Source organism: Arachis ipaensis, chromosome B6 (assembly GCF_059453495.1).
Source record: "Arachis ipaensis isolate K30076 ecotype BB chromosome B6, ASM5945349v1, whole genome shotgun sequence".
Lineage (NCBI taxonomy): Eukaryota > Viridiplantae > Streptophyta > Magnoliopsida > Fabales > Fabaceae > Arachis > Arachis ipaensis.
This window is the reverse complement of record NC_142441.1, coordinates 107,510,871-107,524,343: the sequence shown is the minus strand read 5'-3', so window position 1 is coordinate 107,524,343 and position 13,473 is coordinate 107,510,871. Positions and strand designations below refer to the sequence as shown.

Here is a 13,473-nt window from a genome sequence, read left to right as displayed (position 1 = left end):
GCCCCACGCGTCCGCGTCACATTCCAATATAGACCACTCATGCAATTGCATGACTCACACAATCGCGTCACCCAACCACTTGGCAATAATAAGTTTTGAACAGAGAGTTGTGCGAGTGTGAGGCTGCTCTCGCGCCACTCGCACCGATCATGTCACGCGTCCACGTGACCGATGCGACCGCATCGACCCATCTAAGTACCATCTGTGCGAACGCGTACCCCACGCGTATGCGTCGCTTGCGCCGCACAGTTTAACCTAATCTACTAAAATATCTTATCTTTTTCTTTCCCAAATCCTACTTTTTCTTTTCCTTCTTCTTTCCCCTCCCTTTCCTTCCTTCTTCCTTCTTTCTCACTTTCTACTTTCTCTCTCACCACCATTATCAAGGTTTTTCTTTTCTTCTTCCTTCCTTACTTTTCTATTATCCTTTTTATTTTTATGTTTTCTTCTTTTCTTTTCTTTTTACTTTCCTTATCCATGTTTTCTTTTTCTTTCTTTTTCTTTTAATTGGTGTTAGAAATTTATTTGGGTCATTGTTCCTTATTATATGCTTGTGGATTGTTGCAAAATTGTTTGGTAATTATATATTAATTTTTAAGAGTGGCTTGCATGTTCAATTTAATAATTTCAATAGCTTATTCATCATGCATGCTATGTGTTTGTGAAAAAGCCCATATGGCATTTTGCATTTTTCCAGATTATTCCATTCTACTATTCTAATGCCTGTTTCTCATAAAACCCCTTTCATATTTTATTCATTGAAAATAATTGTCAATATAAACGTGATGGACAGTTTGTTACGAGCGATAACATATTTAAGTAATTAATGCTTGATCTATGCTACTCATGCCTTTGCCAGCATGCCAATAAACATCCTGCATCTAATTACCAAAAAATGCACTTACTTTATTTCCTTTGATGAACTTTTCACATGTAGTCATGACCATGTGTTAACGACATCCTTCTTTTCTGTGCATTGATTATCACCTATACCATCCTCTTCCTTACTCTATTCCTTTGAATTCAAAGTTACTTTCTTTTTTCCCTTTTCAGGATGGCCACTAATAAATAAAAAGAGAAAGCTACTCCCAAACCACCAGCAAGGAGAGGAACAAAAAGAGAATTAGTGGTAGAGCCTTCTTCAACTGCAGTAAAGCCCTCCACAAAAAGAATTAAGAGGATTATAAAGGTTGATGAAAAAGAGAAAGCCTTCCTCGCAAAGGACACTGCGCGATTTCCCAATCGCTATTGTGAGCAGATGTTCCCCATCCTGGCAGAACAGAGTTACAACAACGAATACCTTCTTATCCTCCCGCCCAATATTGCTACCTTTGTTGAGCCGCAAATTGAATGAAGACAATGGGGTTTTGATGAGCGGATAATTTATACGCTTTTTGGCATTGTTTTTACATAGTTTTTAGTATGAATTGATTAGTTTTTGGTATATTTTTATTAGTTTTTAAATAAAAATCACATTTCTAGACTTTACTATAAGTTTGTGTGTTTTTCTATGATTTTAGGTAATTTTTGGCTGAAATTGAGGGACTTGAGCAAAAATCAAATTCAGAGGTTGAAGAAGGACTGCAGATGCTGTTGGATTCTGACCTCCCTGCACTCAAAGTGAATTTTCTGGAGCTACAGAAGTCCAAATGGCACGCTCTCAATTGCGTTGGAAAGTAGACATCCAGGGCTTTCCCGCAATATATAATAATCCATACTTTACCCGAGTTTAAATGACATAAACTGGCGTTCAACGCCAGCCTTCTGCCCTATTATGGAGTTAAACGCCAGAAACAGGTTGCAAAGCAGAGTTAAACGCCAGAAACAGGTTACAAACTGGCGTTTAACTCCAAGAAAGACCTCTACACGTGAAAGCTTCAATGCTCAGCCCAAGCACACACCAAGTGGGCCCGGAAGTGAATTTCTGCATCATTTACTCATTTTTGTAACCCTAGTAACTAGTTTAGTATAAATAGAACTTTTTACTATCATGTTACGCATCTGAGCTTTTGGAAATATTTGGATTATCTTTTGATCCTTTGATCACGTTTTGGGAGCTGGCCATTCGGCCATGTCTGGACCTTGTTCTTATGTATTTTCAACGGTAGAGTTTCTATACACCAGAGATTAAGGTGTGGAGCTCTCCTGTTCCTTATGAATTAATGCAAAGTACTACTATTTTTCTATTCAATTCAAGCCTATTTCTTCTCTAAGATATCCAGTCGCACACAAGAACATGATAAATGTGATGATTATGTGACGCTCATCATCATTCTCACTTATGAACGCGTGCCTGACAAACACTTCCGTTCTACATACAAACAAGCTTGAATGCATATTTCTTAGCCTTCTGATCGTGAGATCAGAGTCTTCGTGGTATAGGCTAGAATTATTGGCGGCCATTCTTGAGATCCGGAAAGTCTAAACCTTGTCTGTGGTATTCCGAGTAGGATCCGGGAAGCGATGGCTGTGACGAGCTTCAAACTCGCGAGTGCTGGGCGTAGTGACAGACGCAAAAGGATTACTGAATCCTATTCCAGTATGATCGAGAACCGACAGATGATTAGCCGTGCGGTGACAGCGCATTTTGGACCATTTTCACTGAGAGGACAGGAAGTAGCCATTGACAACGGTGATGCCCAACATACAGCTTGCCATGGAAAGGAGTATGAGGGATTGGATGAAAGCAGTAGGAAAGTAGAGGTTCAGAAGGAACAAAAGCATCTCCATACGCTTATCTGAAATTCTCACCAATGAATTACATAAGTATTCCTATCCTATTTTATATTTTAATTATATTCTAATTATCAAAACTCTATAACCATTTGAGTCCGCCTGACTGAGATTTACAAGGTGACCATAGCTTGCTTCATGCCAACAATCTCCGTGGGATCGACCCTTACTCACGTAAGGTTTATTACTTGGACGACCCAGTGCACTTGCTGGTTAGTTGTGCGAAGTTGTGACAAAGAACTAAGATTATGATCGTGCGTATTAAGTTTTTGACGCCGTTACCAAGGAATGAACGATCACAATTTTGCATACCAAGTTTTTGGCGCCGTTGCCGAGGATTGTTCGAGTTTGGATAACTGACGGTTCATCTTGTTGCTCAGATTAGGTAATTTTATTTTAATTTTAAGTTTTTGTTTTTATTCTTTTTTATTTTCGAAAATTTTCAAAAAAAATAATATTTAAAAAAAATTTTTTTTCTATGTCTTCAGAATTTTTAAAGATTGAATTCTAGTGTTTCAGATGATGCTTTTATCATCACAGGAGCTAGTTGATTCTCATCAAGTTGGCTGTTGTATATAATGTCCTGCTGAAGCTTGTTTTGCCCTGTCTAATCTCTTTAGACTGAAGCTTTACACTAACATTGCATGATTCCTGGAATTCTTATTTAAAATTTTGAAATCCTTATTTTTCTTTTTTTAAAATAATTTCCGAAAAAACCCAAAATTTTTTAATAAAATCATAAAAACCAAAAATGATTTTGTGTCTCTTGTTTGAGTCTTGTGTCAATTTTTAAGTTTGGTGTCAATTGCATGTTTTTAAAATTTGTGCATTTTTTTTCGAAAACTCATGCATGTGTTCTTCATGATCTTCAAGTTGTTCTTGACAAGTCTTCTTGTTTGATCTTCATATTTTCTTGTTTTCCTTATGCATTCTTGAATTATTAGTGTCTAAAGTTTGAAAATTTCTAAGTTTGGTGTCTTGCATGTTTTTCTTTTCTTAAATATTTTTCAAAAATAAGTCTTGATGTTCATCTTGATCTTCAAAGTGTTCTTGGTGTTCATCTTGACATTTAAAGTGTTCCTGCATGCATCATGTGTTTTGATCCAAAATTTTCATGCATTAAGTCTTTTTGATGTTTTTCTCTCTCATCATTAAAATTCAAAATTCAAAAAAATATCTTTCCCTTCTTTCACTCATAAATTTCGAAAATTTGAGTTGACTTTTTCAAAACTTTTTAAAATTTAGTTATTTCTTATGAGTCAAGTCAAATTTTCAATTTAAAAATTCTATATTTTTCAAATCTTTTTCAAAAATCAAATCTTTTTCAATTTTTCTTTCATAATTTCGAAATTTTCAAAAATTTATTTTCAAAATCTTTTTCTTATTTCTATTTCATATTTTCGAAATTAATGCTAACAATTAATGTGATTGATTCAAAAACTTTAAGTTTGTTACTTGCCTAGTAAAAAAGGTTCAATCTTTAAATTTTAAAATCATATCTTTCTGTTTCTTGTTAGTCAAGTAATCAACTTTAATTTCAAAAATCAAATCTTTTTAAATTTCTTTTTCAAATCTTTTTCAAAATAAATGTCAATCACATCTTTTCAAAATCAATTTCAAAATCTTTTCTAACTTCTTATCTTTTCAAAATTTAATTTTCAAATCTTTTTTTTATTAACTACTTAACTTTTTGTTTGATTTTAAAAGTTTACTATTTCAATCATATCTTTTTCAAAACTACCTAACTAGTTCTCTATTTAATTTTCGAAAATCACCTTCCTCTTTTTCAAAATCCCTTTTTGATTAACTATTTGTTTTAAATTTTAATTTGATTTAATTTTATTTTTAATTTTTTGAATTTTAATTTTTAATTTTAGATTAAAAACAAAAATATTTTTATTTTATTTTATTTAATTTTCGAATTTTTCCCTCTCTCATCTCCTTCTAATTATTTATTCATCTACTAACACTTCTCTTCCACCCAAGAATTCAAACCCACTCTTCCCCTCTGTGTTTGGATTCTTATCTTTTCCTTCCTCTATTCTTCTCTCCTTATACTTACATAGGGAATCTCTATACTGTGACATAGAGGATTCCATATTTTCTTTTGTGTTCTCTTCTTTTTCATATGAGCAGGAATAAGGATAAGAATATTCTTGTTGAAGCTGATCCTAAACCTGAAAGGACTCTGAAGAGGAAGCTAAGGGAAGCTAAAGCACAACTCTCTGGAGAAAATCTGACAAAAATTTTTGAAAAAGAAGGAGACATGGCCGTAAATAATAACAATGCAAGGAAGATGCTTGGTGACTTTACTGCACCAAATTCCAATTTACATGGAAGAAGCATCTCAATCCCTACCATTGGAGCAAACAATTTTGAGCTAAAGCCTCAATTAGTTTCTCTGATGCAACAGAACTGCAAGTTTCATGGACTTTTATCAGAAGATCTTTTTCAGTTCTTAACTGAGTTCTTGCAGATCTGTGATACTGTTAAGACCAATGGGGTTGACTCCGAGGTCTACAGGCTTATGCTTTTCCCGTTTGATGTAAGAGACAGAGCTAGAATATGGTTGGACTCTCAACCTAAAGATAGCCTGAACTCTTGGGATAAGCTGGTCACGACTTTCTTAGCCAAGTTCTTTCCTCCTCAAAAGCTTAGCAAGCTTAGAGTGGATGTTCAAACCTTCAAACAGAAAGAAGGTGAATCCCTCTATGAAGCTTGGGAGAGATATAAGCAACTGACTAAAAAGTGTCCTTCTGACATGCTTTCAGAATGGACCATCCTGGATATATTCTATGATGGTCTGTCTGAATTATCAAAGATGTCATTGGACCATTCTGCAGGTGGATCTATTCACCTAAAGAAAATGCCTGCAGAAGCTCAGAAACTCATTGACATGGTTGCAAATAACCAGTTCATGTACACTTCTGAAAGGAATCCTGTGAGTAATGGGACGCCTCAGAGGAAGGGAGTTCTTGAAATTGATACTCTGAATGCCATATTGGCTCAGAATAAAATATTGACTCAGCAAGTCAATATGATTTCTCAGAGTCTGAATGGATTGCAAGCTGCATCCAACAGTACTCAAGAGGCATCTTTTGAAGAAGAAGCTTATGATCATGAGAACCCTGCAATAGTAGAGGTGAATTACATGGGTGAACCCTATGGAAGCACCTATAATCCCTCATGGAGAAATCATCCAAATTTCTCATGGAAGGATCAACAAAAGCCTCAACAAGGCTTTAATAATGGTAGAAGAAACAGGTTTAGCAATAGCAAGCCTTTTCCATCATCCACTCAGCAACAGACAGAGAATTTTGAGCAGAATCTATCTAGCTTAGCAAATATAGTCTCTGATCTATCTAAGGCCACTTTAAGTTTCATGAATGAAACAAGGTCCTCCATTAGAAATTTGGAGACACAAGTGGGCCAGCTGAGTAAAAGAGTCACTGAAGCCCCTCCTAGTACTCTCCCAAGCAATACAGAAGAGAATCCAAAAAGAGAGTGCAAGGCCATTACCTTACTTGGTGTGGCTGAACCCAGAGAGGAGGAGAAGGATGTGAATCCTAGTGAGGAAGACCTCCTGGGACGTTCAGTGACCAATAAGGAGTTTCCCTTTGAGGAACCAAAAGAATCTGAGGCTCATCTAGAGACCATAGAGATTCCATTGAACCTCCTTCTGCCCTTCATAAGCTCTGATGAGTATTCATCTTCTGAAGAAGATGAAGACATTGCTGAAGAGCAAGTTGCTCAATATTTAGGAGCAATCATGAAGCTGAATGCCAAATTATTTGGTAATGAGACTTGGGAAGATGAACCTCCCTTGCTCACCAATGAACTGAATGCATTGAATAGGCATAAATTACCTCAAAAGAAACAGGATCCTAGTAAATTCCTAATTCCCTATAACATAGGCACCATGACCTTTGTGAAGGCTCTGTGTGACCTGGGGTCAAGAATAAACTTAATGCCACTCTCTGTAATGGAGAAACTTGGGATCTTTGAGGTGCAAGCTACCAGAATCTCTTTAGAGATGGCAGACAACTCAAGAAAACAGGCTAATGGACAAGTAGAGACCTGTTAGTAAAGGGAAGGCCTTTACATCCCTGCTGATTTCATAATCCTAGACACTGGGAAGGATGAGGATGAATCCATCATCCTTGGAAGACCCTTCCTAGCCACAGCAAGAGCTGTGATTGATGTGGACATAGGAGAGTTGGTCCTTCAACTGAATGAGGACAACCTTGTGTTTAAAACTCAAGGATCTCCTTCTGTAACCATGGAGAGTAAGCATGAAAAGCTTCTCTCACTGCAGAGTCAACCAAAGCCCCACAGTCAAACTCTAAGTTTGGTGTTGGGAGGTCACAACCAAACTCTAAGTTTGGTGTTGAACCCCCACATTCAAACTCTAAGTTTGGTGTTGGGAGGTTCCAACAATGCTCTGAACATCTGTGAGGCTCCATGAGAGCTCACTGTCAAGCTATTGACATTAAAGAAGCACTTGTTGGGAGGCAACCCAATGTTATTTTACTATATTTAATTATTTTCCATTTCTATTTTATGTTTTCTTTAGGTTGATGATCATGTGAAGTCACAAAAAAACTACTGAAAAATCAAAAACAGAATGAAAAACAGCATTAAAAATAGCTCACCCTGGACGAAGACCTTACTGGCATTTAAACGCCAGTAAGAAGCATCAAACTGGCGTTAAACGCCAGAAACAAGCACCAGACTGGCGTTTAACGCCAGAACAGAGCATGGAAGTGGCGTTAAACGCCAGAAACAAGCAGCAAGCTGGCGTTTAACGCCAGACATGCACTCTAAGGGCATTTTGCACGCCTAATTGGAGAAGGGATGCTAAGTCCTTGACCCCACTGGATCTGTGGACCCCACAGGATCCCCACGTACCACACCTCTTCTCCTCTCCTCCTCACACCTTTCCATAACACTCTTCCCCAAAATAACCTCCACCAATCACCTCTATTACTCCTCCAAAACCATCATACAACCCACCTACACCCACCCACTCAAATTCAAACCATCACTCTTTCCTTTTCACACATTATAACCACCTAAAACCCCCTTGGCCGAACCATTCACACACCTCCATCTTCTTCTTCTACTACTTTCTTTCTTCTTTTGCTCGAGGACGAGCAAACCTTCTAAGTTTGGTATGGTAAAAGCGTTGTTTTTATTTTTCCATAACCATTTATGGCATCTAAGGCCGGAGAAACCTCAAGAAAGAGGAAAGGGAAGGCAATTGCTTCCACCTCTGAGTCATGAGAGATGGAGAGATTCATCTCAAAGGTCCATCAAGACCACTTCTATGAAGTTGTGGCCAAGAAGAAAGTGATCCCTGAGGTTCCTTTCAAGCTAAAAAAGAATGAGTATCCGGAGACCCGACATGAAATCCGAAGAAGAGGTTGGGAAGTTCTCACCAACCCCATTCAAGAAGTCGGGATCTTAATGGTTCAAGAGTTCTATGCAAATGCACGGATCACTAGGAACCATGATCAAAGTGTAAACCCAAATCCAAAGCATTGACTTACCATGGTTCGTGGGAAATACTTAGATTTCAGTCCAGAAAATGTAAGGCTGGCGTTCAACTTGCCAATGATGGAAGAAAACGCACGCCCCTACACTAGAAGGGTCAACTTTGATCAAAGGTTGGACCAAGTCCTCATGGACATATGTATGGAAGGAGCTCAATGGAAAGTTAACTCAAGAGGCAAACCGGTTCAATTGAGAAGACTGGACCTTAAGCCTGTAGCTAGAAGATGGTTGGAGTTTATTCAACGCTCAATCATTCCTACTAGCAACCGGTCTGAAGTTACTATAGACCGGACCATCATGATCCATAGTATCATGATTGGGGAGGAATTAGAAGTTCATGAGATTATACCTCAAGAACTCTACAAGGTGACTGACAAGTCCTCTACTTTGGCAAGGTTAGCCTTTCCTCACCTCATTTGTCACCTTTGCAATTCGGCTAGAATTGACATAGAGGGAGACATCCTTATTGAAGAGGACAAGCCCATCACTAAGAAGAGGATGGAGCAAACAAGAGATCATGGACCTCAACAAGAGTATGAGGAAATTCTTCACCATGAAATCCCTGAGAAGCCTCAAGGGATGCACTTCCCTCCAAAAAACTATTGGGAGCAAATCAACACTTCCCTAGGAGAATTAAGCTCCAACATGGGACAACTAAGGATGAAGCACCAAGAGCATTCCATCATCCTCCCTGAGATTAGAGAAGATCAAAGAGCTATGAGGGAGGAGCAACAAAGACAAGGAAGAGACATAGAGGAGCTCAAGAGCACCATTGGTTCTTCAAGAAGAGGAAGACGTCACCCTCACTAAGGGGGACCCATTCCTTAATCTCCTTGTTCTTATTTTCTTGTTTTTCGTTTACTATGCTTCATGTTTATTTATGTTTGTGTCTTTACTATATGATCATTAGTATTTAAGTGTCTATGTCTTAAAGTTATGAATGTCCTATGAATCCATCACCTCTCTTAAATGAAAAATATTTTAATTACAAAAGAACAAGAAGTACATGATTTCGAATTCATCCTTGAAACTAGTTTAATTATTTTGATGTGGTGACAATATTTTTTGTTTTCTGAATGAATGCTTGAACAGTGCATATGTCTTTTGAAATTATTGTTTATGAATGTTAAATATATTGGCTCTTGAAAGAATGATGAAAAAGGAGAAATGTTATTGATAATCTGAAAAATCATAAAATTGATTCTTGAAGCAAGAAAAAACAGTGAATACAAAAGCTTGCGAAAAAAAAAAAAGAGAAGAGAAAAGAAAAATGGCGAAAAAAATATAAAAGAAAGAAGAAAAAAATAGCAAGCAGAAAAAGCCAAAAGCTCTTTAAACCAAAAGGCAAGAGCAAAAAGCCAATAGCCCTTAAAACCAAAAGGAAAGGGTAATAAAAAGGATCCAAGGCTTTGAGCATCAGTGGATAGGAGGGCCTAAAGGAATAAAATCCTGGCCTAAGCGGCTAAACCAAGCTGTCCCTAACCACGTGCTTGTGGCGTGAAGGTGTCAAGTGAAAACTTGAGATTGAGCGGTTAAAGTCGAGGTCCAAAGCAAAAGAAGAGTGTGCTTAAGAACCCTGGACACCTCTAATTGGGGACTTTAGCAAAGCTGAGTCACAATCTGAAAAGGTTCACCCAGTTATGTGTCTGTGGCATGTATGTATCCGGTGGTAATACTGGAAAACAGAGTGCTTAGGGCCACGGCCAAGACTCATAAAGTACATGTGTTCAAGAATCAATATACTGAACTAGGAGAATCAATAACACTATCTAAAATCTAAGTTCCTATAGATGCCAATCATTCTGAACTTCAATGGATAAAGTGAGATGCCAAAACTATTCAAGGGGCAAAAAGCTACTAGTCCCGCTCATCTGATTGGAGCTAAGTTTCATTGATATTTTGGAATTTATAGTATATTCTCTTCTTTTTATCCTATTTGATTTTCAGTTGCTTGGGGACAAGCAACAATTTAAGTTTGGTGTTGTGATGAGCGGATAATTTATACGCTTTTTAGCATTATTTTTACATAGTTTTCAGTATGAATTGATTAGTTTTTAGTATATTTTTATTAGTTTTTAAATAAAAATCACATTTCTAGAATTTACTATAAGTTTGTGTGTTTTTCTGTGATTTCAGGTAATTTCTGGCTGAAATTGAGGGACTTGAGCAAAAATCAGATTCAGAGGTTGAAGAAGGACTGCAGATGCTGTTGGATTCTAACCTCCCTGCACTCAAAGTGGATTTTCTGGAGCTACAGAAGTCCAAATGGCGAGCTCTCAATTGCGTTGAAAAGTAGACATCCAGGGCTTTCTAGAAATATATAATAGTCCATACTTTGCCTGACTTTAGATGACACAAACTGGCATTCAACGCCAGCCTTCTGCCCTATTCTGGAGTTAAACGCTAGAAACAGGTTGCAAAGCAGAGTTAAACGCCAGAAACAGGTTACAAACTGGCGTTTAACTCCAAGGAAGACCTCTACACGTGAAAGCTTCAATGCTTAGCCCAAGCACACACCAAGTGGGCCCGAAAGTAAATTTCTGCATCATTTACTCATTTCTGTAACCCTAGTAACTAGTTTAGTAAAAATAGAACTTCTTACTATCATGTTACGCATCTGAGCTTTTGGAAATCTTTGGATTATCTTTTGATCCTTTGATCATGTTTTGGGGACTGGCCATTCGGCCATGTCTGGACCTTGTTCTTATGTATTTTCAACGGTAGAGTTTCTACACACCATAGATTAAGGTGTGGAGCTCTGCTGTTCCTTATGAACTAATGCAAAGTACTACTATTTTTCTATTCAATTCAAGCCTATTTCTTCTCTAAGATATCCATTCACACACAAGAACATGATGAATGTGATGATTATGTGACGCTCATCATCATTCTCACTTATGAACGCGTGCCTGACAAACACTTCCGTTCTACATGCAAACAAACTTGAATGCGTATCTCTTAGCTTTCTGATCGTGAGATCAGAGTCTTCATGGTATAGGCTAGAATTATTGGCGGTCATTCTTGAGATCCGAAAAGTATAAACCTTGTCTGTGGTATTCCGAGTAGGATCCGGAAAGGGATGGCTGTGACGAGCTTCAAACTCGCGAGTGCTGGGCGTAGTGATAGACGCAAAAGGATTATTGAATCCTATTCCAGTATGATCGAGAACCGACAGATGATTAGCCGTGCGGTGAAAGCGCATTTTGGACCATTTTCACTGAGAGGACGGGAAGTAGCCATTGACAACGGTGATGCCCAACATACATCTTGCCGTGGAAAGGAGTATGAAGGATTGGATGAAAGCAGTAGGAAAGCAGAGGTTTAGAAGGAACAAAAGCATCTCCATACGCTTATCTGAAATTCTCACCAATGAATTACATAAGTATTCCTATCCTATTTTATATTTTAATTATATTCTAATTATCAAAACTCTATAACCATTTGAGTCCGCCTGACTGAGATTTACAAGGTGACCCAGAGCTTGCTTCAAGCCCACAATCTCCGTGGGATCGATCCTTACTCACGTAAGGTTTATTACTTGGACGACCCAATGCACTTGTTGGTTAGTTGTGCGAAGTTGTAACAAAGAACTAAGATTATGAACGTGCGTATTAAGTTTTTGACACCGTTACCAAGGAATGAACGATCACGATTTTGCATACTAGGTTTCCTACGGAGACAGCCACGGTAGGTTAATCTTTCTTGGGTAGTCGAGTTCTACTCCAATTTCCACCTGCCAACCCTGCAGTCTGTCTATGTCCGTCAGAAGCAAGTCCCCATTACAGAAGAGGCCATTCAATGAGCTTTAGATCTTCCCCCTACTCCAGAAGAACTGGACACATTTCAAGAAGCTACACTCAAGCGCCAGATGTACCAATTTGACTGGGACGCTGTTCTCAGAGTTATTGCCCTTCCTGGCAGCAGATGGATCTACGGATACCATCGTTCCCATCCTAAGGAAATATTGGCTTCCGCACTTACCTTGGAGGCTTGCGTATGGGTACAGATTATGTCCCATTACGTCTTTCTGAGCACTCACGAGTCCTCCTTCACTGCAGACATGGCCGTTCTACTATGGTGCCTCCTTACAGATCAACCTCTGAACCTACCAAGACACATCCGAAATACTATGGGACACGTACAAATTGCGGGCAACTTACCTTTTCCTGCCCTGGTCTCAGATCTTGTCTCAGCAGCTGGAGTCTCCTACAGAGCTGGGGACACCAAAGCCATGCTTCCACGGGATGATCAGTATGTCCCTAACGGGAAATATATCAGACCTCCAGCAGCCACTACAAGCCAGCCTACTGAACCGGCTGAAGACATTCCTTCTTCAACACCACAAGCACCTACAACAAATCAACTGCTCCATCAGTTACTTGAAAGGTTGGATCGGCAAGAACAGAAAGCGAAGCTAAGAGAGCGACGTAACAAGCGCCGATTCACATACCTCAAGGAGCTTATTATGGGAAAATTCAAGGACTCAGACACCCCAAACTCCACTTCCTTTACCAGCACAGGGAGCCATGACGGTCCCGACTGTGGAGATACTGCTACCAGCCCACCTTTGTTCCTGACAGATGGCACCGAGGACGGTGCAAAGCCTTAAGTGTGGGGAGGTCGGTCAGTACTTAACTTCCGGAGGTAATTTCTCTTCCCTAACACCAATAAAATAGGATATTTAGTTAGTTTTTCTTTTGTAGAATAAGATAAATTGCATAGTAATAGGTTAGTTGCATGCATGTTCTACTTGATTGAAAAGGTAATAAGTTTCTTCTAAGACCCTATTTTTAGAACAAAATTTCACTAATTTTAATCAAAACTTTTTTGTTAAATTTGCTTGAAGTTATATTTGGAACATGGTTTTTGAGCTAAAGAACACACAATCAGTAAGACTTCGAGCCTAAATACATGGTTACATTATTTAACCATAATTATTTTATTCTTGTGTGTTTACTTCTCTATGATTGTAATCTATATTTTGTTTCATCCTATATGTCCAATGTTTAATATATTTATATGCCTGCATATGATTGAGGCCATTATTTGTTTAGCTCACTTATCCAAATTAAGCCTACCCTTTCAATTACCTTTGTTAGCCACTTTGAGCCTTTAAATCCCATTTGTTCTGCATTTTACCACATCACTAGCCTTAAGCGGAAAAATAATTATATATCCCAATTGAAT

At 38.3% G+C, this 13,473-nt stretch overlaps 1 non-coding gene across 1 annotated transcript; it reads right to left on the bottom strand.

Annotated features, from left to right (window-relative positions):
• Nucleotides 1-5,392: 5,392 nt before the first annotated feature.
• On the bottom strand, nucleotides 5,393-5,500 carry LOC148562226 (small nucleolar RNA R71). Its single transcript, XR_015887488.1, has one exon. It is a non-coding gene; the product is annotated as a small nucleolar RNA R71 (small nucleolar RNA).
• Nucleotides 5,501-13,473: the final 7,973 nt, after the last annotated feature.